This window comes from Aquarana catesbeiana, linkage group LG04 (genome assembly GCF_042186555.1).
Source record: "Aquarana catesbeiana isolate 2022-GZ linkage group LG04, ASM4218655v1, whole genome shotgun sequence".
Classification (NCBI taxonomy): Eukaryota; Metazoa; Chordata; class Amphibia; order Anura; family Ranidae; genus Aquarana; species Aquarana catesbeiana.
This window is the reverse complement of record NC_133327.1, coordinates 67,173,750-67,199,319: the sequence shown is the minus strand read 5'-3', so window position 1 is coordinate 67,199,319 and position 25,570 is coordinate 67,173,750. Positions and strand designations below refer to the sequence as shown.

Below are 25,570 nucleotides of genomic sequence, written 5' to 3'. Positions count from 1 at the left end.
AGCATTCATAGTTTAGCTCAGTGTTTTTCAACCTCTTTTCATTCAAGGCACCCTTTAAAAATGATGGACAGTGTCGAGGCACCCCATTCTAAAATGTAAAAACTATTCTAATAGCTTTACATAATGCAGCAACATCCACACAAGTAGGACACCCAACGTTAGAAGTGATTTATTCTTCCAAAGCAAATACACTTTTGCACACTAGTACTGACTAGTATTCCAATGTTTCTCTTCTCCCTCAGTTTTTCTCCATCACTCAGCTAATGTGACCCCAATGCTGATAGAGAGGGGCAGAGGAGGGTCAAACAAGGATGCTATGCAGGCGACTGACATCCTCCTTATCAACCGATGGTTGTTAGGACACCAGCAGCTCCAGGGTTGTAATGGTGTACAATGAAAACCCGTGGCTTTGTGTAACTAAAAGGCAGCCGTCGTCCACACACCAGCTTGTATACAATTTTGGGGCAATTTTTAGGCATTTTACCAAGGCATCCCTGAAGAAACCTCAAGGCACCCTGGTTGAAAAAGGCTGGTTTAGCCTGTAATACATCTAAAGTCTAGTACACACGATGAGATCATCAAACTAATGATCGTCTGTTTTTTTTTTTTTTTTTGCACGCTAATCTCCATATTGAAAACAAATAGGTTACTAAAATGCGAAAATTCCTGTATGACAGAATAAAAATTCAGACGCGGTGTCATGTATATGTATTGTATTTTCGGACGAAAACCAGTACTGATTAAACGAAAATCGTACGATCTGGGATCGTAGGAGGAAAATTTTTGTGTTTTTTCCTTCGGATGATTTCAGACATAAGCTGTGTACGAACAATCAGATTATCGTATGATCGCTTCAAAAGTGGAATTTTTTCATGTGTACTATGCTTTAAACTGGTTATACAAGGTTAAAATTTTAGTTTAAAAAATTGCAGTTTTTGAAATGTTCAATTAGGACCAAATGTGACCATTTTTAAGTTTAATAATGAGGGAACACAGGCCTTTGAAAAAAAAGCGACTCTGGTGGGACTCGAACCCACAACCTTTGAATGTCTACAACACTGCTAGAAGTCCAATGCGCTATCCATTGCGCCACAGAGCCAGCTGGCTATGAGCCTTCTGACAACTCATCAACAGGTGTACTCTGCTCTTCACAGTGTGTGTATACACATACAGAACGTAGACGCTCCTCTTCCCTGCGTCTATAGCATATTTTTCATCCCAATGATCCTATGACTATCCATAGAACAGTAAAGAGAGGAAACTTTTCTTTATTGTATTTCTGTGATTAACCACTTGACCTCCGGAAAATTTACCCCCCTTCATGACCGGGCCATTTTTTGAGATATGACACAGCATTGCTTTAACAAATGCACGGCCATGCAACACTTACCCAAAAAAAGTTTATTTAATTTTTTTCACACAAATATAGCAATCTTTTGGTGGTATTTGATCACCACAGTTTTTTTTGCACTGTAAACAAAAAAAGGCCAACAATTTTGAAAAAAAACCCAATATTTTTTTACTTTCTGCTATAAAGCATATCCAATTAAAAAGAAATTAGGGCAATATGTATTCTGCTACATATTTTTTGTAAAAAATCCCAATAGGCCTATATTGTTTAGTTTACGCCAACGTTAAAGCACCCACCAACTTTGGTATATATTTATGGAATTTTTATTTTTATACTAGTAATGGTGACTTATAAGGTGACTGCGATATTGCAGCAAACAATTGGACACTAACTGACTTTTGACACTTTGCGGGAACCAGTAACACTAATACAGTGATCAGTGCTAAAAATATGCACTTTCACTGTACTAATGACACTGGCTGGGAAGGGGTTTAACATCAGGGACAATCAAAGGGTTAACTGTGTGCCTAGCCAGTGTTTTTGTGTACTGTGTGCTGCTTTTACTAGGGGAAGAGATGGCTCTCCATTTTGTGTGTTACACTGACGATTGGCGGGTGCCGGCAGACATCCAGTGTCCGGCGCCCACAGATCGGCTTCTGTTTTGATTAAGCACAGCAGAAGCGGCCCGCCGCTGCAACTGCTGCTCCCCCCCCCGTAGGCGGAAGTGCAGAATCACATATATATGCGTGATCCTGCACAGGAGGGCCGCTGGGTAGCAATAAATCTGCTATAGGGTGGTCCAGAAGTGGTTAAACATGCAAGCAATTGGTGTAACATTCATGCAATTGTGTAGTAAATTTCCCAGGTGAGCAACTGCTGTGATAAAATTAATTGACCATAATTAAAATGGGAAAATAATATTTTTCCTGAGGTAGTATTTGTTTTTTTCCCGGTAGTTTGGGGTTATTTTTTATTTAGCAGTAGGGATCATTTAAAACCCCTGTTAGCAAATAGAAAGTATTGTGGAAATTTCACTTTCCATTATGGAGTCAATAAAATAGAGGAAATCTCTTTTGAGAGGGAAATCCATCTTATAGTTGCCACCAGAACAGGTATAACCCGTATCCTGTATGTAGGCAGGTATTAGTTAACGCTGCCCCAGCTGGGAAGTTGAGTAAATTGTGTTCCTAAATTTTCTTTTGACGGGCTTCACTGGGTCCGACCCACTGGTTCTGTGTGTTATAAAAGGAACAGGGGGTTCGAGCCCAGAGGGGGAGAAAACCTAGGGGATTATGTAATGCTGTTCAACCGGAGTATGGAATCCAGTGACGTACCGTAGCCCTAGTTCCCACTGCCCAGGAGGATCGCTTGTTGACCCTCTTGAATATGCCAACTATGGCCTTTGCCAGATATGGACTCTTTGCTATGCAGGTATGCTGGGGCAGCCACGAGCCTGAGTTAGAGACCAGGGTTGTTAGGGAAAGATTGCACTTTATGTTGAACTGATACCTGTGAATGCCTTTTGCCTGGTCTGAAGTTAAAGGGATGTAATGCACGTAACTGGCATATATAGTCTACAGCTTGGGTCACTAAACACCTTGGGGAATTAAGATAATGGTACAAGAGTTAATACAGTGTGAAGATACAGTGGTTAATAAGGGTAACAAAAGTCTCTCTAGCAGCCTGTCATAAGCGTGTATAGGTGGCAGGTGAGAGAGCCTCTTGCAGTGAGGGAGATGTTGCGGCACTCCTTCAACTTCAACAGCCATCCATCTCCCATAGCAACGGGGAGTAGGTCTGCACCACTGGGGCCCTCATCCTGTGCAAAGGTATGGAAGAGGAAGAGTTAAGTGACGTACACACATGAAGTCCACGCTGGACGGGACCCCATACCGTTACTGGGAGTGAGGTAGCGGTGATATGCTGGACTGGTGGAGAAGGCATTGGCCCTGTGTGTCCCTACTAAATGCACAAGTGACTGTGCTGATGCTTAATACATCAGGAGAGATTAGAGTACAGTCAGTTGTTCAAGTAAAGGTATCCCACCAAAGAGTCTAGCGTAGCCCAGAACCAAGCCCGCATTAGGCCTCTTATGTGACTCTTGCTTGGTGCTCAGTGAGGAGGGAAATATGGAGGACGTGATGACCAACCACCCACCTACCTTTACATGTATTTGAAGATTCCTCTTGTGGAGACAAGTCAACATTTTTTAATTTTCCCTCACTTTTAGTCCTGGTAACAGCAGGGACAGTAAAAAGTTGACATTGTCTAATCCCTACCCATAACTATAAAAAAGCAAAAACTTTTGGATTGAAATACACTTTAACACTTAGGGCTAATGCACATGGGTATATGATATGCTGCCTCGGATCTGTAAATTTTATAAGGCTCTAAATACAGCAGTATTGTATTCCATGGGTTCCATTCACACAGCTTTCTTTTGGTCTGTATCGTTGGGCTGCATCAACAAAACAAGAAAATTCTCTGCTCACGGTTTAAACCATATTTTACTCTTTACGCCCGTAAATGTTTATGCAAACATTTACATGGATACAGTGTAACTGCACAATGTGCCCCACCGCCAAGTAAATTCAGGAACAAGATGTACACAATTTGTAGGTAATGGTAACTCAAGTACAGAATGACCCCGGGGTTCAGTTATTCTAAATGATAGAAGACCGAGAACATTCTATGCCTGAGCCACCACCATATAATTTACTCATTTAGGGCAAGCTGTAAATATCATGTGTAGGCAAAGCAGAATGGCTACATTCATATACAGTATATACATAGTACACTTCTCAGCTGGTACTGGCATAAGTGGGTGTATGTTTGTATGAATTGAAATGCAGTATGGACCACTTCTTTTACACAGGACCTTGCTGGTATATGGGGTAGTGGGTGTATACTAGATCATCTCCCCAGCCAAGAGACAGCTGGTGCTTGCATTGATCTCCCTACCAATGTCCAATGGGATGCTTGCTGGTAGTGAACTTTCATTAAGCATAATAAAACCATTTATACACTTTTGGCAGAGAGTCCACTCAAGACCCAAGATTGGGCTCTGGTATTTCCTTTGTAGACAATTATTTTGGGATTACCCAGTCATATTTTCTTGAATGTTATAATAATATATACTAATGCGCAAACAAAGTGATTATAAATATAAATAAAATGAAGTAGCTGCCAACATGGATAAGTGTTCCCACACAGTGACAATTTGAATAGAAATTAATGTGGCGCTCACTGAATGAATCATCATCATAATAAACTTCAACGAATTATGTGCAAAATACAAAAGTGACAGTGCATCAAAAACGTAATTAACACGCATAATAAGGTGCCACAGTATTAAAAGTGATAATGCAATATATAAAGTGCTCTTTTTGATGAAGTCACGTGATCAGTGACGCAATGCATCGGGAGGAGCCAGGTGACATCACTTCCAGTCACGGCCGAGACTGGAAGTACTATATGTGAAGCTGTTTGTCCTGATTTTAAACTATAATTTTACTGCTTGTGATGATTCATTGAGTGAGCGCCACGTTCATTTCTATTCAAATTTTCTTGAATGTGACATCTGTTTGCGTGTCTTTTTTTTGCCATAACTTAGTGCTGAAATTTTCTTGTTTAGAAAGTGTTGGATGAGTGCCAGGATCGGAGGAACTGCCAGCTGCTTGTCAACAGTCGTTTATTTGGCTCTGATCCATGTCCAGGAACCAGCAAATACCTGGTGGTGGGATATAAATGTAGGCCAAGTAAGTACAACATTCCCCAGAACTTTGTAAAACTTGTAGAGAAGAATCCCCATTGCAATTATTTAAAGGGCAAGTTCAGCCAAACGTATGCATGTGTAGAGTCTGTAGAAGCTTTTTGTAAAGTACTGTGCATAGTCAACCCCCCTTCATGTTTACAGGCCTTGACTCTGGCCTACTTATTTGTTTTAATATATATGCATATAACAAGTAAGGCAATTGCTTTCTATGATGTTCAATGCTCATGTGTGAACTTATGTACAAGGGATAAGCTGTACTCCTGCACTGTGGCCTGTAAGCACCAAATGACCTTTCCAAGCCAGGTAGTGTATTTGCATGGGAGGTAGACCTTTTAGGTTTAGAATTTAGGACTGGGGTGGGGAGTTTAGCATGTAGTACAGTTTTTTTTACCTCATTTTGCTTCCTATTCCAGAGACAAGAGAGAACAAGGTTTGAGTGAACATATCCCCTGTTAGATTGTCACCATCAGAACAGTTCTACCCATTGAAAATTTTCTATCCTTTTCTCATCAAGTGAAAACTGTAAATTTTTGTATTTTACATCATGACTTATCACTTGGACAAGAAGTAAGGGAAAATGGGGCTGCAGAAACCAGCAAACATGACAAACATGCTAACCCTCACCCACTATCCAGCACTGAAAACTCAAAGTGCCTCTCAAGCCAAAACAATTTGTACCAAAAATACGGCACTGGAACTTTCAGTGACTCTGCCTCTATGTAAAAGCTGGTTTTTGACCAGTGGGTGAATGGTTTAATTCACTATTAGAAGAAATGTTTGTTTTTAATCAGACTAGAACATTGTACTGTTATATCTATGCTTTCATTTTAGATGAAATTAAGATTAAGGTGGCCTGTGAGGACGACCGACTGAGGCTGAGCTGTAAGAGGAATACAGTAATTGCTATCTATTCTGCTACGTTTGGAAGAGTACAAGGTGGCAGCTTGGAGTGCCCATACCAGGACCTAGCCATGACTTCTACAGGTAAGAGGGTATTCTTTTTGAGGACTCCCAACACTCCAGTTTGTCTTGCCTTGTGGTCAACCCCATCATGACCAAAGATTTGTTTTTATGTAAATCTCCAGATCTTCAACTGCTTCTGCTTTGTAAATAAGTCCAGTGTGTTTAAGTTGAAAATGAGAATTTTGATTGTTTTCTGGATAATTTGTACAAACAAAAAGTTATCATACAGAATGTGTCAAATAACGCTTATATTGGAAAAATGGTAAATACAGTATGTGTGGTTCATCTGATAATAATAATTTGTATTTTATCGTAATAGTAATTGTTAAGCATGGATGAACAGTTGGACCTTTAATCATAACCTGGTCCAATTTTGTAAGAATAGTGATGCCACCCCATCTCTTTAGATGTACAAGGCCTTGCTCATATGGGTGCTGGGTGCAGAAGTGCAGACTGTTTTGGCATGTACTGCATGCACTTTCCCTACAGTGTATCCCCCCGGAATCGAATAAACTAAAATGCATACCAAGACCAAACACAAACATAAACCCTGATAAACATGAAGAAATGTCAATACATTTTTCGGACTAGACCTGTGGGGGAGGGTTTTGAAGGTGTTAACTCTTGCCAAGCACAACTGGAAATCCATTTGACCTAGCCTCATGTTAAGGCAAAACTTCCAATACAGTACACTGCCATGTATGTCAGGTTCCTTATAGGTGTATATAAAGGCAAATTTTCTATCCATGTTTGGATAGAGCAGTGGGGAAATAGACCTTTCAATAAGTTTTTATTGCCGACTGTGTCCCCACTGGGGAAATTCATCCCTTTTTATTTTCACTGGTGGTCATTGTCTCAAGACAGAAAGTGAGGGGAAATCCCATCACTTTGCTTGACACCCATTCTTATGACAACTCTGGAATATGAGAACACAGACTGCAAAAAAAAAGACAAAACTTGTAAGGGGTGTTTATTAAAAAAACACCCAAGACCCTCTGGCTTTACACTTTAAAAAAGTTGCCTGCAATTTGACCCCAGGCTTTTTGTGGACTTCTGTTAGGCTAGCCACTCGTGCAGATTTCTCTTGTTTAAACAGGGTGGGTGGAGGCATCTCTCCTGCTGGTTATTGCATTGTCTTGGGCGGGGGCTGTCAGAATGCTCAAACAGTGACTACATTTGATTGGATTTTTTTTTCCACCCGGCTCCGTTGACAAAAGTTGATTGAAAAATCAACTCTTTTGTTGAACAGATGGTGCCGATTTAGGACTATCCACGGTCAAATTTCAGATGATTTAGCAGGAATTGGCATTATAGATGGTAGAAGGCTAATTATAGCAGTAGGAGCTAGAAATACTGTGCCAGGCCTTTTAGAAAAAAAAAAGATTTTAAAACCTCATAATTGAGCATGTCAAATATGTCACTAGAAAGGACACTGGCATTGCAGTGCCATTAGAACAGTACTTATAAAATTTGACCCCTCCTGAGTTTATAATTATATTCCCCATTCTGGAAAAGCTCAGATAGTATCAAGATTGTATTTAGCTGCCTATTGAAAGTAAGAAGTCATTGGCACCCTATACTATCATAGATGGGAAATTGCCACCCTATATGCAAGGGCGGGAGTGAAAAATGCAGACAAGGGGCCGATAATAGGGTAGGGAAGACATAAAGCCACTGCAGTCAATCAAGCGTTGCACAGTTGGCAGTAGCCTTTTAGAAGCGGTGACACACCAACCCTCTTCCAAGGTTCACCGCTATATGTTCATGAAACAATTATTCTGTCCTGTGATCTCAGAACCCGTCAGTTAGGTTTTTAAAATAAACACTACAGACATAGTAAGTCTGTGCTGACCAGAGGCGTAACTAGAACCTTCAGGGCCCCGGTTCAAGAAACCATGATGGGGTCCCCCCTTCCATCCGAGCTCCGGTGTTCTGCCGAGAAAGTTCCTGTACTGCGCAGTACGAGCCGACAGAAATAGCCGAAGCTGAATAGGTGTAAATCAGCTATACATGGCGCCTGTAACAGGGCCCCTCGCGGGCTCGCTTCGCTCGCCACGCTTCGGGCACGGCCTCGCTTCGCTCGGCACTTTTTTATTCTACCTCTAGGTCCACTTGGATGGTGGGGCTTGAACCTGGACTCAGGGCGCAGGCGCCATGTACTGCTGATTGAAGGTTTTCAGCTTTGGCTATCTTCGGCGGCTCCTTAGTCGTTTGTACTGCGCAAGCACTGCGCCTGCGCAGTACAGGGGGGTCCTTATCTGCCGGGGGAACTTTCTCGGCTAGACACCGGGCTTCCAATTTTAGGAGGGTGTCCATGGATATCCTCCAAAAACCATGCTTCCCGCATGCCCCCTGGGACGTGCATCCAGCGCAATCACAGTGGCCCTTTACCATGTGATGTCAGCTGATCACATGTAAACAGACTTGCCGGTTATCCGCAGCCCTTTCCTCCCATGCTGTGTCTGTTTTAGGAAAGGACTGCCAAGAATGTCAGTAAATTGTTTACACTGATAATCAGTGCCCCAATCATCAGTGCCATGTATCAGTGCCCATCAATGCCGCCTACAAGTGTCACCTATCAGTGCTCATTAATGACGCCTATTAGTGCCCATCAAATCTGCCTATCAGCACCACCTATCAGTGCTCATTATTGCAGCGTCCATCCGTGCCACCTATTGGTACTCTTCAATGCTGCCCATCAGTGCCCATCAATGCTGCCTTAGTTCTGCCTATCAGTGTTCCTCAGTGCCCATCCATGCAGCCTATGAGTTCTGCCTAACGGTGCTCATCAATGTCCATCAGTGCCCCCTAGTGCCTTATCAGTGCCCCCTATCAGTGCCTCCTATCAGTGCCCCCTAGTGCCTCCCATCGGTGTCCCCTATCAGTGTCTATCAGTGCCCTCTATCAGTGTCTATCAGTGCCCTCTATCAGTGCCCTCTATCAGTGTCCATCAGTGCCCTCTATCAGTGTCCATCAGTGCCCTCTATCAGTGTCCATCAGTGCCCTCTATCAGTGCCCATCAGTGCCCTCTATCAGTGCCCATCAGTGCCCTCTATCAGTGCCCATCAGTGTCCTCTATCAGTGCCCATCAGTGTCCTCCATCAGTGCCCATCAGTGTCCTCCATCAGTGCCCATCAGTGTCCTCCATCAGTGCCCATCAGTGTCCTCCATCAGTGCCCATCAGTGTCCTCTATCAGTGCCCATCAGTGTCCTCTATCAGTGTCTATCAGTGTCCATCAATCCTCTGTCTTCTCAGGACAGCACGGCTCTGAGCGGAGAGCGTGTCTCTCAGGTAACAGCAGCACATGGACACCGGCATCGATAGTTTGTTTTATTTCCCTCTCCGGTCTGTCCTCTCTCACGGGATGACAGAGGACACACAGCTGATCTCTCCCCCTTCTCCCCCTCCCCTCTCCTGTGTGCTCCGCGGGCAGGCAAGTGTGAAGCTAAGGAGCTTTCATTTCCCGCGTAGCACACAGGGGAGGGGGGAGAAGGGGGAGAGATCAGCTGTGTGTCCTCTGTCATCTTCTCGTGCCAGAGAGGACGCACAGAGAGGGAAATAAAACTGTCAATGCCGGTGTCTCTGCGCTGCTGTTAGATGAGAGACACGCTCTCCGCTCAGGGCCCTGTGAATAGCAACCCCGCTGGGCTCCCCCACAGTGGTGGAAGGCCGGGCCCCATCGCAAGTGCGACTGTTGCGACCCTGGTAATTCCGCCACTGGTGCTGACATATGGTATAGTAATGTTATGCTTGCAGCAAACTCTGTTTAGAGTAAGATTTGGTCATTTATTTGTGTAGTTCTTTAATCACATGCGTGTTTCATCAATCCGTATTATTCTTCTAGCATTACAGTTGATGGGGTCATGTACAAAGTCATTTTGAATGATATATGTGCAAATTGCCTACTTTTTTCTGCATCTGACAGTCATTTACCAAAAGGCAATGTGCATTTTCTCTATATTATGGACTTCAGAAGAAAGTGGTCAGAATGTTTCCCCAAAATCCTTGAAACCATAAATAAGGAAATTGTAATGAGGGCCTAACCTGACCACCTAATCTGAAAACAAGCTGCTTGTTGGTTGTCATGTGTTTGCTGTTTACTGTTCACCACATAACCCTGAAATACAAATGCTATCTGTCAACCACATCTGTGAGTACCCAGCCACAGGTGTGAACCCTGACATCGGCTAGCCTTGGTGGAAATCGGCAGCAATTGCCAGGAAAACCCAACCTAATTAGTATCTTTAACTCAACAGTCCGCCATGGACTTTTTAGGAAACAAGACAGATGTTTCACTAGCTTAAAGCATATTTAAACCCAAAAACAAAAATGTAGTACAATACAGCTTACCAGTCATAAGATGTGGTGGTTGCCCACCATTTTTGAGCCTTCATTTTACATTTTCACCTGCTGACCCTATCAGTGACACACTTCCCTTTCTAGAATGACAACATTTACTGACCCCACTGTACCTATGGAGCAGCTGCGTTGTCACTTTTGAACAGAAGGTACTTTAGGACTGCAAATCCCTCTCCATCTTCATAACTCTTGGGTGTAGGAAGGGGTTACTGCCCTTCTACTATAAAAATCACCCTCTACTTGGAGAAAGAAGCTTCCCCCTAATTTTAAGGGATCAGAACTAATAGGGGGGGGGGGGGGGGTCTGTGGGTTCTTTCTTTTGGAGGATGGGAACTAAGGAGAAGCTAAAGAAATGTAATTGTAATTATGTGCCCCCTCCTTCCACTTTGCTGGATATTTATAGAGAACCACCCTTATATGGGACTGCTTACCATTTCTATGGACTGTGATGAAGTTACTGTTACCACATCTTTGGAATTGTATCTATCCCATTACTGTGGATTATTTACAACTATTTAAAGGAGTTATGTGCTGAACGTAGCCTCTTTTTGTAATGCAATGACTAAGAAATAGGGCAATTTATTATGCACAGCCAATGCCTTGTAACAGTTTATCTGAGTGAGTCCACACCTGGACAGCCTAGCCTTGGAGCTGGTGGTGGTTTAGAGATGGGTTTTCCCTCCTGGCCATGGGAGGAGAGTTCCCCCATCAACATAACACAAACTAGGTGACCTTGGCCCCCATGTCTCATGGGCCTGGGGTGTTCTGCTGGACCTCCAAAGACTTAACATGTAACCACAAGTAGGATGCAGGGCCCTGCATGTGAGTGTGCTCTGGGTGTAAGGGGGAGTTGATATGCAGGGGATCAAGTGGAAAGGGTCTCAAACCCACCATCTGAGAACAGAGGTCTGCATGGAGCAGAATTAGTATAGAGAAAGTGGCCTCTGGGAAGCCCTGACTACAGGGGGAGGTGTTACATAATAATGGGGAAAACTGGGAACAATGCTAAGCGTTAGCTGCTAAAAGATTTCTGGCAGGATCAACACATTTTTTTGTGCTTATTGAACAGATATAAAAAGTATTTTAATGATGTATATTTAACAGACCACAAAAGCGCAAGTAAGGGAAGTACAGAAGTTTATTGTTGGGTTTGCATACACTTTAACAATATGTACGCATGCATATACAGTACATACATTCACACATGCCAATCCTCCTTGGCATGAAATATCTGCCAGTGATGGGGGTGAGCACACCTCCCACTGGTCATGATGAATGATTATGGTTTGGTTTGAACCACACAATTCTGCAGTCCTCCCAGCTTTAAAAACTGAGACAGGTGTTATGTTGTATTTAAAGCAGTATTAAACCCAAAAACTAAAATGTAATATATTGCAGCTCAACAGTTTTCTATAAACGTTTTCCATTTTTGGCTTTTTTCTTTTATTTTACCTGGTGATCCTGCCAGTAACACACTTCCTGTCTTATAGTGGCTACATTCTGGATGAAGTAGTAAAGCAGATAACTTTGGACAGCAGCGCTGTCATTTTGGGGGAGGTTAGTGCTAGACTAGCAGATTTAGATAGACTTGACTAACAAATTAATGTTGAACTCCAGTTAACAGTTTATAAACCATTATAGCAAAAGGTTTTTCTTTTAGGAATAAAGGTTTTGCATCAATTAATAAAAGCTGGCCTTCGTAAGCAACCCTGTCAGGGTTAAATGGTTATTATCTCAACTCTCTGACTGCTACTTTGTCTGGACAGCTTGGTCTGTTAAAAGAAGTTGAAAAATAACGGACTTACTAGCTGGATCAAGAGGGTAAAATAAAGGAAAAGGGCCTAATAAATGTAAACTATCGTAGCTATCACCATTGTTAAGTTTAATACAGCTTTAAAGGCATAAAATTTTAAAAGCTTCATGCCGTGTACATGTGATCGGACTTCTCGTCGGAAAAAGATATGACGGCTTTTCCGACGGGATTCCTCTCAAGTTTGTCTTGCATACACACGGTCACGCAAAAGTTCGCTGAAATTATGACCGCCAAGAACACGGTGACGTACAACACTACGATGAGCCGAGAAAATGAAGTTCAATGCTTCCGAGCATGCGTCGAATTGTTTCCGGGCATGCGTAGGGATTTTGCGGGTAGGAATTGCCACAGACGATCGCATTTTCGGATAGGAACTTTTCCCGACCGAAAAATTGAGAACATGCTCTCAATCTTTTGCTGGCTGGAATTCGGCCAGCAAAAGTCAAATGGAGCATACACACGGTCGCATTTTCCGATGAAAAACTCATCGGTCTTTTGTGGGCCGAAATTCCGATCGTGTGTACGCGGCATTGAAGTTTTTTTCCCATTGTAAACTATATTATTATTATTATTATTATACAGGATTTATATAGCATCAACAGTTTGCACAGCGCTTAACATAATGAAGGCAGACATTATAGTTATGTTACAATTTGGTACAAGAGGAATCAGAGGGCCTCGCTCAATAGAGCTTACAATCTAGGAGGGATGGTCAATTGATACAAAAGGTAATAGCTGTGGGGGATGAGCTGATGGAGAAAGTAAAACAGTGCATTAGTTAGAAGCAGGATAAGCTTCTTTAACCACTTCTGCCCCAGAAGGATTTACCCCTGACCAAGCCCTTTTTTGCGATACATCACTGCGTCGCTTGAGCTGACAATTGCGTGGTCGTGCGACGCTGTGCCAAAAAAAAAAAAAAAGAAAAGTCCCTTTTTCCCCACAAATAGAGCTTTCTTTTGGTGGCATTTGATCACCTCTGCGGTTTTTATTTTTTGCGCTATAAATAAAGAAAGAGCGACAATTTTGAAAAAAAGCAATATTTTGTACTTTTTGCTATAATAAATATCCCAAAAAATATATAAAAAAACAAATTTCTTCCTCAGTTTAGGCCAATATGTATTCTTCTACATATTTTTAGTAAAAAAAACGCAATAAGCGTATATTGATTGGTTTGCGCAAAAGTTTTTCCGTCTACAAAATAGGGAATAGATTTATGGCATTTTTATTATAAATTTTATTTATTCATTTATTAGTAATGGTGGCGATCTGCAATTTTCATTGTGACTGCGACATTGCGGCGGACAGATCAGACACTTTTGACACTATTTTGGGACCATTGGCATTTATACAGCGATCAGTGCTATAAAAATGCACTGATTACTGTGTAAATGTCACTGGTAGAGAAGGGGTTAAACACTAGGGGGCGATCAAGGGGTTAAGTGTGTTCCATCAGTGTGTTCTAACTGTAGGGGGGATGGGTTCACTAGAACATGACAGAGATCACTGCTACCGATCACTGGGAGCAGTAGATCCCTGTCATGTTGCTAGGCAGAACAGGGAAATGCCCTATTGTGTGTTTTTCTCTTGTTTACATAGGCATCTCCCCGTTCTGCCTCTCCGTGCCACGATCATGGGCCACTGGCGGACATAGAGTCCTTGGGACCCGCGGACACACAGTGCGCGGCGGGCGCGCACGCACCACCCACTAGCTGTGGATGATGCAGCAAGGTAGGGGTACATAGTTTTGCGTACCCGTGCCATTTGGCCGACATATATATCGACGTGAGCTGGTCGGCAAGTGGTTAAAGAGAAGGGTTTTCAGCGATTGTCTAAAGATGGATAGATTAGGGGACAGTCTGACAGATTGGGGTAGGTAGTTCCAAAGAATGGGAGAAGGGGTGATAAACTGTATCAAAGGCAGCGGAGAGATCCAAGAGTAAGAGTACAGAATAATGACCATTGGTTTTAGCTATTAGTAAGTCGTTTGTGAGTTTTAGGAGAGCAGTTTCTGTGGAGTGCTGTGGACGAAATCCAGACTGAAGGGGATCAAGAATGTTATTCTCAATGAGGTGGTCGCTCAGTCAGTTGTAGACTAAATGTTCAAGGAGTGTGGAGGCAAAAGGTAGTAAGGAGATGGGTCTTAGATTGTTAAGATTAGTGGGGTCCAATGAGGCCTTTTTTGGTATGGGACTGACTAGTGCATATTTTAGAGGGTTGGGGAAGATGCCAGTAGAGAGGGAGAGGTTGAAGATATGAGTTAAAGAGTGTAGGATAGAGTCAGAGGGTGACCATAGTATTTGAGAAGTACAATAAAGGGGGAATTGGGACTTTAAATGAGGGACCCAAAAGGTGCCTCCATCCCGATAATGAATGCAAGAAAAAAAAAGGGATTTGGGACTTTATATGAAGCAATTGAATAGTGGAGGAAGGTTAATATAAAGTATTTTATTAGCATTGATATCACAGCATTAAATCATTGTTCATTTCATGTATATACGTATGGAGCGTGCAGAAGCTGAGCAAAATGAATAAGACCAATACATACAAAACAACGCATGATCAGAAGAGTAGATGTATAAATAGGAAAAAAAGGGGAGATGGTTCAAGCACGTGCCACAGGCACCATACCCGCTGCTGGCACATGCACCCACAAGATGTCTGCGTATCTACAAATTAGTATAAAAACATCATAAAGTATACTGGTAATGGATGAATGAATATCAGTCCGTGTGGAGTGTAGCTGTGGCATCAAGTAAAGCTCTATGCGTTTCGTGGGTTTTCCCACTCGTCAGGAGGGGATGCGGCAAGCATTCCTATGGAATATATGTAAAAAGATGTAAAAAACTGTATTCTAAAAGGAAAAGTTCTCAAAAATGTTCTTTAAGAGTATGATGATTACATCACTCACCCACCCGGACAGCAAATGCAACGCGGGATAGCTGGCACATGGCCGGCCGAGAACACAACCCCACCACGGGACATGAGGCGGCATAATACAGGGATACAACATCAGAGGGTAAAAAAGCGTGCAAGAAATGGATATGAACTCCATGTGGCAAAGGTTGAGGTATACTTCATTATGCAGGAGTATCTAGGAACAAAATATTGAATATGTGTATAATCATAACAACATCATATTCTGAGTAATAGTAGTAATTTTATATATAAGTGAACCCAGTGTAGCTCCACAAGAGATGGTGATGAAGTGGGAATAGTGCCCAAGAGTATGGGAATATATGTAAAGTAATGAATGGATACATGGGTCTATAAAAATGTGAAAAAAACCTAAAAGGATAAGTGACAGGTAGAAAAATTAGAATAGACGAAATATTTAACTCAAAAAATGAGCAACAAAAGAATATATTCTAAACCAAAGAAGAAAATCTTACCAATGCTGCATAAGGCACCACCAGAAGATGGACGTGACTGGTGTGCAATAACCCCAGAGGGAGACTGGTCATTTGAACAGCTCACTACAAAGGGGAGTGTACATATATGCCACCAACGCCACGCCAGTGGACCAATGGGGGAGAAAAAACCGCACCAGAACTTATACTAATTTGTAGATACGCAGACATCTTGTGGGTGCATGTGCCAGTGGTGGGTATGGTGCCCGTGGCACGTGTTTGAACCATCTCCCCTTTTTTACCTATTTATACATCTACTATTCTGATCATGCGTTGTTATCATAGGTGTGCGCAGCCTCTTGCATTAGGGTGTGCACCCCAAAGCTCAAATACATATGCATGTGTATATGTACTGATGGTGTCAGTAGGGCAGTGGACAGTGTCATTATTTTTATTTTATTTTTAAAAAAATTATTGTATTTTGTAACAATTTTTTGGTGGATGAAATATCAGTGGTCTAAACAGGGGGGAATATGCACCACACAAGGCGAGTAGGGTGTGTGCCCAGGCACACCTGGCACACCCTGTGCGCACGCCTATGGTTGTTATGTATGTATTGTTCTTATTCATTTTGCTCAGCTTCTGCACGCTCCATATGTATATACATGAAATGAACAATGATTTAATGCTGTGATATCAATGCTAATAAAATACTTTATATTAACCTTCCTCCACTATTCAATTGCTTCATATAAAGTCCCAAATCCTTTTTTTTCTTGTAGTATTTGAGAAGGAACAGGGTCCAGCGGGCACGAGTTTAGGTGGGCGTTAGAAAAAAGTTCATTGACTTCCTCTGTAGTTGCTGGGTTAAACAAGGGAAGTATTGATTGTACAGGAGGACAAAGAGTGTATAGTAAGGGAGCTATCTGTAGAGTGGAGATCTCAAAACAAATTGTCTCAATCTTATTTTTGAAGTGATTAGCAATCTCCTGGGCAGTGAGTAAGTTAGTGGGTGGAGGAATGGAGAATGAAGTAGAGCATTAAAGGTAGAAAAGAGTTGATGGGGACTACGTGAGAGGGTATTAATGAAAGTGATAAAGTAGGTCTGTTTGGCAGTGTGGAGACAGGAATGGTATTTTTGGAGAACAGATTTATATTGGCTGAAATCTTGATGTGACTTTTTACACCACAGACTCTCAAGTGCATGACTTGTCTGTCTGCCAGGGTTGTAGCGGTTGGGGCTTAATTCTGTGCGTAGTGAGGGGGCCAAGGGTTGATGACAGTGAACTGTTGTAGATAGAAGAGGCCAGGTTGGGGCAGGATAAGGATGAGATTTTGGCATAGAGACAATCTGTAACAGAAAAAAGAAGAGCAGGGTTAAGGTGGCGAAGGTTTCTAAGGGTAATTGGTAGTTGGAAGGCAAGGAGGAGGAAGATAAGGAGAGAGTGAAACAATTAGGCCTCATGTACACTGCTGCTGGTAAATGGACGTTGGGTTTAGAAGTATTTTTTGAAACGCAAAATAATGGGTTCAGTACGGATGTTCAGAGGCATTTAAAACACCAAATGCCTGTAACAGCCGATAAACGCTGCTAAACGCTGTAACCCGCATTTAGCAGCGTTTTGTTTACAGATGTTTTTCATTTTAACAAAAAACAAAAAAAAAAACTTTTTTTTTACAAACGCTTCTAGATGCAAAAGCATGTAAGCGCAACTAAATGGATGTTTTTGGATGCGGGTTTCTAGAAGGGATAAGCTTCGTTTTCGCGTCAAACCCATGTTCAACTCGAACATCGTGTGTTCGGTCATTCGCCGAATTACGAACGATATGGGTAGTTCGCGCCAAATTTGAGTGGCACGTCACGGCCCATAATTCACTGCGGCATCGCAGTGCATTGCTGGCTGATTATTGGCCAAGCATGCACTATGAACGGCATGCTTGGCCAATCACAGCGCCGTCTGAACAGAGAGCCGTAATTGGCCAAAGCCAAGGAGGCTTTGGCCAATTATGGCTCAGGGGGTTTAGTACACGGCGGCCCTGTGTAGCGTGTTCCAGCGTTCATATAGAGAGAGAGAGATACAGAGAGACAGAGTCATTTGATTTAAGTTAGATAGAGTAGGCAGGTTGAGTCAGTTAGCTGCAGTTACAGTGTATTGTGCATATATATATGCATCCCAGGTGTTGTATATTTTATATATATATATATATATATATATATATATATATATATATATATATATATACACACACACACACACACACACTGTATTCAGTTTAGCTAGATCCTGTTCTTCTCTTCCTAATATACTGACAGGCAGGCAGGTGTTTTTACAGTATTTCCAGCTACTGTACTGTGTTCCCCGCACAGTCTCACCTACAGTATAGCTACCTGCAGCCAGGTGCTTGTGTAGGCTCATTGAAGTATTTCCAGCTACTGTACTGTGTACCCCGCACAGTCTCACCTACAGTATAGCAACCTGCAGCCAGGTGCTTGTGTAGACTCATTGAAGTATTTCCAGCTACTGTACTGTGTACCCCGCACAGTCTCACCTACAGTATAGCTACCTGCAGCCAGGTGCTTGTGTAGGCTCATTGAAGTATTTCCAGCTACTGTACTGTGTACCCCGCACAGTCTCACCTACAGTATAGCTACCTGCAGCCAGGTGCTTGTGTAGGCTCATTGAAGTATTTACAGCTACTGTACTGTGTACCATGCACAGTCTCGCCTACAGTATAGCAACCTGCTGCCAGGTGTTTGTGTAGGCTCATTGAAGTATTTCCAGCTACTGTACTGTGTACCCTGCACAGTCTCACCTACAGTATAGCAACCTGCAGCCAGGTGCTTGTGTAGGCTCATTGAAGTACAGTACAGCTACTGTACTGTGTACCCTGCACAGTCTCACCTACAGTATAGCAACCTGCAGCCAGGTGCTTGTGTAGGCTCACTGAAGTATTTCCAGCTACTGTACTGTGTACCATGCACAGTCTCACCTACAGTATAGCAACCTACAGCCAGGTGCTTGTGTAGGCTCATTGAAGTATTTCCAGCTACTGCACTGTGTACCCTGCACAGTCTCGCCTACAGTATAGCAACCTGTAGCCAGGTGCTTGTGTAGGCTCATTGAAGTATTTCCAGCTACTGTACTGTGTACCCTGCACAGTCTTACCAACAGTATAGCTACCTGCAGCCAGGTGCTTGTGTAGGCTCATTGAAGTATTTCCAGCTACTGTACTGTGTACCCTGCACTGTCTCACCTACAGTATAGCAACCTGCAGCCAGGTGCTTGTGTAGGCTCATTGAAGTATTTCCAGCTACTGTACTGTGTACCCTGCACAGTCTCACCAACAGTATAGCAACCTGCAGTCAGGTGCTTGTGTAGGCTCATTGAAGTATTTCCAGCTACTGTACTGTGTACCCTGCACAGTCTCACCTATACCGTATAGCTACCTACAGCCAGGTGCTTGTGTAGGCTCTTGACTAGGGATGAGCCGAACACCCCCCTGTTCGGTTCGCACCAGAACATGCGAACAGGAAAAAAGTTCGTTCGAACACGCGAACACCGTTAAAGTCTATGGGACACGAACATGAATAATCAAAAGTGCTAATTTTAAAGGCTAATATGCAAGTTATTGTCATAAAAAGTGTTTGGGGACCTGGGTCCTGCCCCAGGGGACATGGATCAATGCAAAAAAAAGTTTTAAAAACGGCCGTTTTTTCAGGAGCAGTGATTTTGTTAAAGGGGGCTTCCAGATTCCGATAAGCCCCCCGCCCGCAGACCCCCACAACCACCGGCCAGGGTTGTGGGGATGAGGCCCTTGTCCTCATCAACATGGGGACAAGGTGTTTTGGGGGGCTACCCCAAAGCACCCTCCCAATGTTGAGGGCATGTGGCTTGGTACAGTTCAGGAGGGGGCCGCACTCTCGTCCCCCCCTCTTTTCCTGCGGCCTGCCAGGTTGCGTGCTCGGATAAGGGTCTGGTATGGATTTTTGGGGGGACCCCACGCCGTTTTTTTTTTTTTTTTTGGCGCGGGGTTCCCCTTAAAATCCATACCAGACCTGAAGGGTCTGGTATGGAATTTAGGGGGAACCCCACGTCATTTTTTTTTTTAAATTTTGGCCGGGGTTCCCCTTAATATCCATACCAGACCTGAAGGGCCTGGTATGGAATTTAGGGGGACTCCCACGTCATTTTTTTTTTTTAATTTTGGTTCGGGGTTCCCCTTTGGGGAATTCCCATGCCGTTTTTATCAATGAACTTCTATGTGTATTGTCGGCAATGCAATAGCCGTCAGACTGTTCTAAACACAGGAAACATGCGCCCCTTTACAGGCATACTATAGACACCCCCCCACACTTTTATTGTTTGACTTTAAGCATTATTAAAAATCACTGCTCCTGAAAAAACGGCCGTTTTTAAAACTTTTTTTTGCATTGATCCATGTCCCCTGGGGCAGGACCTGGGTCCCCAAACACTTTTTATGACAATAACTTGCATATTAGCCTTTAAAATTAGCACTTTTGATTTCTCCCATAGACTTTTAAAGGGTGTTCCGCGGCATTCGAATTTGCCGCGAACACCCCAAATTGTTCGCTGTTCGGCGAACTTGCGAACAGCCAATGTTCGAGTCGAACATGAGTTCGACTCGAACTCGAAGCTCATCCCTACTCTTGACGTATTTCCAGTTACTGTACTGTGTACCCTGCACAGTTGCACCTACAGTATAGCTACCTGAAGACAAGTGCAGGTGTTATCATACTAATAATACTATAGGCAGGCAGATGATTCTGCTAGCTGCAGTATAATCGGTATATATATATATATACTGTCTGCCTCTCCTTGTTGGCCTTCCAGACATACTATTGGCCTGCAGTGAGCTGCACAAAACTGGGATATCTATCTATCTATCTATCTATACACACACGTATATATATATACATACATACATACATACATGTGTATATACGTGTGTGTGTGTATATAATATATATATCCCAGTTTTGTGCAGCTCACTGCAGGCCAATAGTATGTCTGGAAGGACAACAGGGAGAGGCAGACAGTCACAAGCCAATAAAAGAGGGCAAGCAGGCTCTGTGTCTAGAGGCAACAGTGCTGGTCGTGGACACGGTGCATCCTCATCAGCAGGTGGCCATGGGATACGCTTGGCCTTTTTTTCGGCAGCTGGCCATGTTGAGCCGCAACATGCGGAAGACTTGGTCGAGTGGATGACCAAGCCATCCTCATCCTCCTCATCCTTTCTCACCCAGGCTCAGGGTACATTGTCTGGCAAAGCAGCTGCCAACGCGGCCTCTTCCCTCGGCTCAATGGCATCAGTGACTCCTTCACTAGCCCCACCATGTCCTCCTGAGGAATCCCTCGAACTGTTTGACCACAGTGTTGGGTACATGCTCCAGGAGGATGCCCAGCGTTTTGAAGGCTCTGATGATGATACTGAGCTAGATGAAGGCAGTAACGTGAGCACAGACAGAGGGGGTGCCCAAGAAGGACAGCAATCTGGCAGTCATGTTCCCATTGCTGCAGCATACTGCCAGGTTTGCTCCAGTGATGAGGAGGGAGGGGATGATGAGGTCACTGACTCAACGTGGATGCCTGATAGGAGAGAGGAGGAGGGGGCACATCACCAACGAGGCAGGATGCCCTCCAGGGGCCAGCCTAAGGGCAGCACACTGACTGCATCACACCGCAGAGCTCCGCATGTGCACGGTGCTGCTGTCTCTGCGCGTTATTCCAAAAGTTCTTTGGTGTGGGCCTTTTTTGAGACGAGTGCATCAGATCGCACCGCTGCTATTTGCAACATATGTCTCAAGCGTATCTCGCATGGCCAAAACATCTTCCGCTTGGGCACCACATGCTTGACCAGACATATGTTGACCTGCCATGCAGTTAGTTGGCAAGCGTACCTAAAAGACCCACACCAAAGAACAAAGAGGACCTCTTCTTTCTCCTCATCAGCTGGGATCTCCAACCCCACTATACCTTCAGTGCTCTCTGAGACCTGCACTGAGAGGAATGAAGGTGTAGAATTAGGTGTGTCACAGCCAAGTACTTGCAGGCAATTTGCTATCGGTACACCGACGTCAGATTGTACCAGGCAAATTTCCTTGCCCCAGCTGCTGCACCACCAAAAGAAGTTTGCTCCCAGCCATCCACATGCCCAGCGGTTGAATGCTAGCTTGGCAAAATTGCTAGCACTTCAACTGCTGCCTTTTCAGTTGGTAGACTCTGCCCCCTTCTGTGAGTTTGTGGAATGTGCGGTTCCTCAGTGGCAGGTTCCCAAACATCACTTTTTCTCACGGAAGGCGATTCCGGCTCTCTACCGGCATGTGGAAGGCAATGTCTTGGCCTCGCTGGACAGGGCGGTCAGCGGTAAGGTGCATATTACCGCTGACTCATGGTCCAGCAGGCATGGACAGGGACGTTACCTAAGTTTCACGGCGCATTGGGTGACTCTGCTGGCAGCTGGGAAGGATGCAGGACAAGGTGCAGTAGTGTTGGAGGTTGTTCCCCCACCACGCCTCCAAAATGCCACTACTGGTGATTCTGACACACCTCTCTCCTCCACCCCCTCCTCTTCTTCCTCCATGGCCTCTTCCTGTGCTTTGTCCTCGGAACCAGCGGTGCTCCGTAGGTGTTCAAGGGGCTACGCAGGACAAAAGATGCCATGCGGTGCTTGAGCTGGTGTGTTTGGGGGACAGGAGCAACACTGGGGCAGAGGGTCTGTCAGCTCTGCAGGGGCAGGTTCAGAGGTGGTTGACGCCACGCCAACTTAAGGCAGGAATGGTGGTTTGCGACAATGGCACCAACCTCCTCTCTGCCCTCCGACAGGGACAATTGACCCATGTGCCCTGTTTGGCTCACGTCCTTAACTTGGTGGTGCAGGCGTTCTTGGGCAGGTACCCGGGCTTACAGGATGTCCTGAGGCAGGCCAGGAAAGTCTGTGTGCATTTCCACCGGTCATTCAATGCCAGTGCTCGGCTGGCAGACCTCCAAAAGGAATTTAACCTGCTCAAGAACCGCCTAATCTGTGACATGCCCACCAGGTGGAACTCAGTGGGCCATGATCAGGGATGCATGCACTGTCCTGTCACCATTTGAGGAGGCCACGAAGATGGTGAGCAGTGACAGTGCATGCATCAGTGACACTGTCCCCCTTGTCCCCCTGTTGGAGCACACGCTGCGTGGAATAATGGACAGGGCAGAACAGAGGCAGGAAGAGGAGGACTTCCTTAGCTCTGAAGGCCCCCTTTATCCAGACAGTGTTCCTGCGTGCCCGTCGATCACACAGGAAGAGGAGGAGGATTGTGTCAGCATGGAGGTGGAGCCTGGCACTCAGCATCAGCAGCAGTCTTTAATGGATCATTTACAGTCCCAAGAAACCCATGGACTTGTACGTGGCTGGGAGGAGGTGGCTGCGGATCATGTCGTCCTTAGTGACCCAGAAGACTCCGGACCGAATGCCTCAGCAAACCTACGCTGCATGGCCTCCCTGATCCTGCAAAGCCTGCGGAAGGATCCTCGTATTTGTGGTATCAAGGAGAGGGATCAATACTGGCTGGCAACCCTCCTTGATCCACGTTACAAGGGTAAGGTTGCGGACCTTATCTTGCCATCGCAGAGGGAGCAGAGGATGAAACATCTTCGGGAGGCCTTGCTGAAAGGTCTGTGCAATGCGTTCCCAGAGACTGGAAGGTTACAAACTCCTGTTCCTGGACAACGTGTTGCTGAGACTTCGGTCAGTCAAAGAAGGAGCGTTGGAGAAGGTGGCCGTCTGACCGATGCGTTCAGACAATTTTTTAGTCTGCAGCCCCAAGGTATGATCGGTTCCAGCAACCATCGCCAGCGTCTGTTTTACATGGTGCAGGAATACCTATGGGCAAGATCTCACTTGGACACCTTTCCCACTGAAAATCCTCTGGGTTACTGGGTTTTGAGTATGGAACACTGCCAGAGCTTGCACAGTATGCAATTGAGCTACTGGCCTGTCCTGCATCTAGCGTTCTTTTGGAACGCACATTCAGTGCTGCTGGAGGCTTTGTAACCGATCACAGGGTGCATCTGTCCACCGACTCGGTCGATCGACTGACCTTCATAAAAATGAATCAGTCTTGGATCACCACCAGCTACCAAGCACCTGATGCTGATGTAACCAAATAATTTTTTTGGAAATGTCAGATCCCTTCAAAGACTGCCTATGCTGATGCTGAGTGACTATCCTGTTATGCTGAGTAATTATCTTCTTCCTCATCAATGATCATGCTGATAGCTTGTAAGAACATTTTTGGTTCTGGGCGCCGCCACCAGTGCCTAAGGCCCAATTTTTCTGCCCGTTTAACAGGGGTGTGTAATTACAATTTTTGATGCAATTTTTTGCAGCAGGGCTCGTTCCTGCACTCCAACTAGAGTATCTGTGAGGGGTTGCAATGTTGTGGCACCAGTGCCTAAGGCCCAATTTTTCTGCCCCTGTTCAACAGGGACATGTAATTAGAATTCTTGATCTAATATTTCACAGCACAGCCCGTTCCAGCGCCCACCAAGAGTAACTGTGAGGACTTACAGTGTTGTGGCACCAGCACCACCGCCACCATCATCAAAGGCCCAATTTTTCTGCCCCTGTTCAACAGGGGCATGTAATTACAATTCCTGATCTAATATTTCACAGCAGGGCCCTGTGAGGGCGTACAGTGTTGTGGCAACACCAACACCTAAGGCCCAAATTTCTGCTGAGTATATAGGGCAGGCCCCTACTTTCAAACATCCAACTTACAAATGACTCCTACTTTGCAAACGGAAGGAGACAACAGGAAGTGAGATGAAATCTACCCCTAGGAAGGGAAATTCTCTCCTGTAAGAGTTAATATTGGAAAAACGTTTCTCCTTTCCACTGATGCTTTACTACCAATCCTTGTTTCACTAAAACCCCAAATTTTCAAAAAACATTTGTCATTGGGACAAAAAGTGAGGTGAAATTTTCTGAAGAGGAGCGCAGACAGCAAAACAAATGTCACAGGGGTGATAACCCTTCCCTATGTTTTTCAAAAAGCTTAAAAGAGATTTTTTTGCTGGAGCTAAACAGGTTAAAAATATACCAGTTCAAAATTACAAACAGATTCTACTTAACAACAAACCTACAGTCCCTGTCTTGTTTACACCGCCTGTATCCATACAAGACCCAAAGGGCTTGTTAATGGCCTGTTAATGAGCTGGACATGCCGTTTGTCTCACTGATTTTCATCCATATTGCCAGGACCCGACATTACATTAAAGCCGCAAGCAGTTTTAAATGACTTTTATTCCTTTAAAAATGTCATTTTGTGCAGGGACTGTTCTAAGCACGGGAAACACGCGCCACTTTACAGGCATACTATAGACACCCCCAGGTACGATATTTAAAGGAATATTTCACTTTTTTTTTTTTTTTTTTTTTTTACTTTAAGCATCATTAAAATCACTGCTCCCGAAAAAACGGCTGTTTTAAAAACTTTTTTTTGCATTGATATATGTCCCCTGGGGCAGGACCCGGGTCCCCAAAACCTTTTTAGAACAATACCATGCAAATTAGCCTATAAAATTAGCACTTTTGATTTTGAACATTCGAGTCCCATAGACATCAATGGGGTTCGAACGTTCGTGCGAATTTTCAGTCCGTTCGCAGGCTCTGGTGCGAACCAAAACGGGGGGTGTTCGGCTCATCCCTAGTTTCTAGCTGTCAAGTTAAATTGTTCAGGAGAGGTTAAACAACATCCCATGTACATGAAGCCTTATGCCCTGTACACACGATCGGACATTAATCGGACATTCCGACAACAAAATCCATGGATTTTTTCCGACGGATGTTGGCTCAAACTTGTCTTGCATACACACGGTCGCACAAAGTTGTCGGAAAATCCGATCGCTCTGAACGCGGTGACGTAAAACACGTACGTCGGGACTATAAACGGGGC

General features: G+C 44.2%; 1 non-coding gene across 1 annotated transcript; it reads right to left on the bottom strand.

Annotated features, from left to right (window-relative positions):
* Positions 1-1,012: 1,012 nt before the first annotated feature.
* Positions 1,013-1,099, bottom strand: TRNAR-UCU (transfer RNA arginine (anticodon UCU)). The gene is given in 2 exon segments: positions 1,013-1,048; positions 1,063-1,099. It is a non-coding gene; the product is annotated as a tRNA-Arg (tRNA).
* Between the last annotated feature and the right edge of the window lie 24,471 nt (positions 1,100-25,570).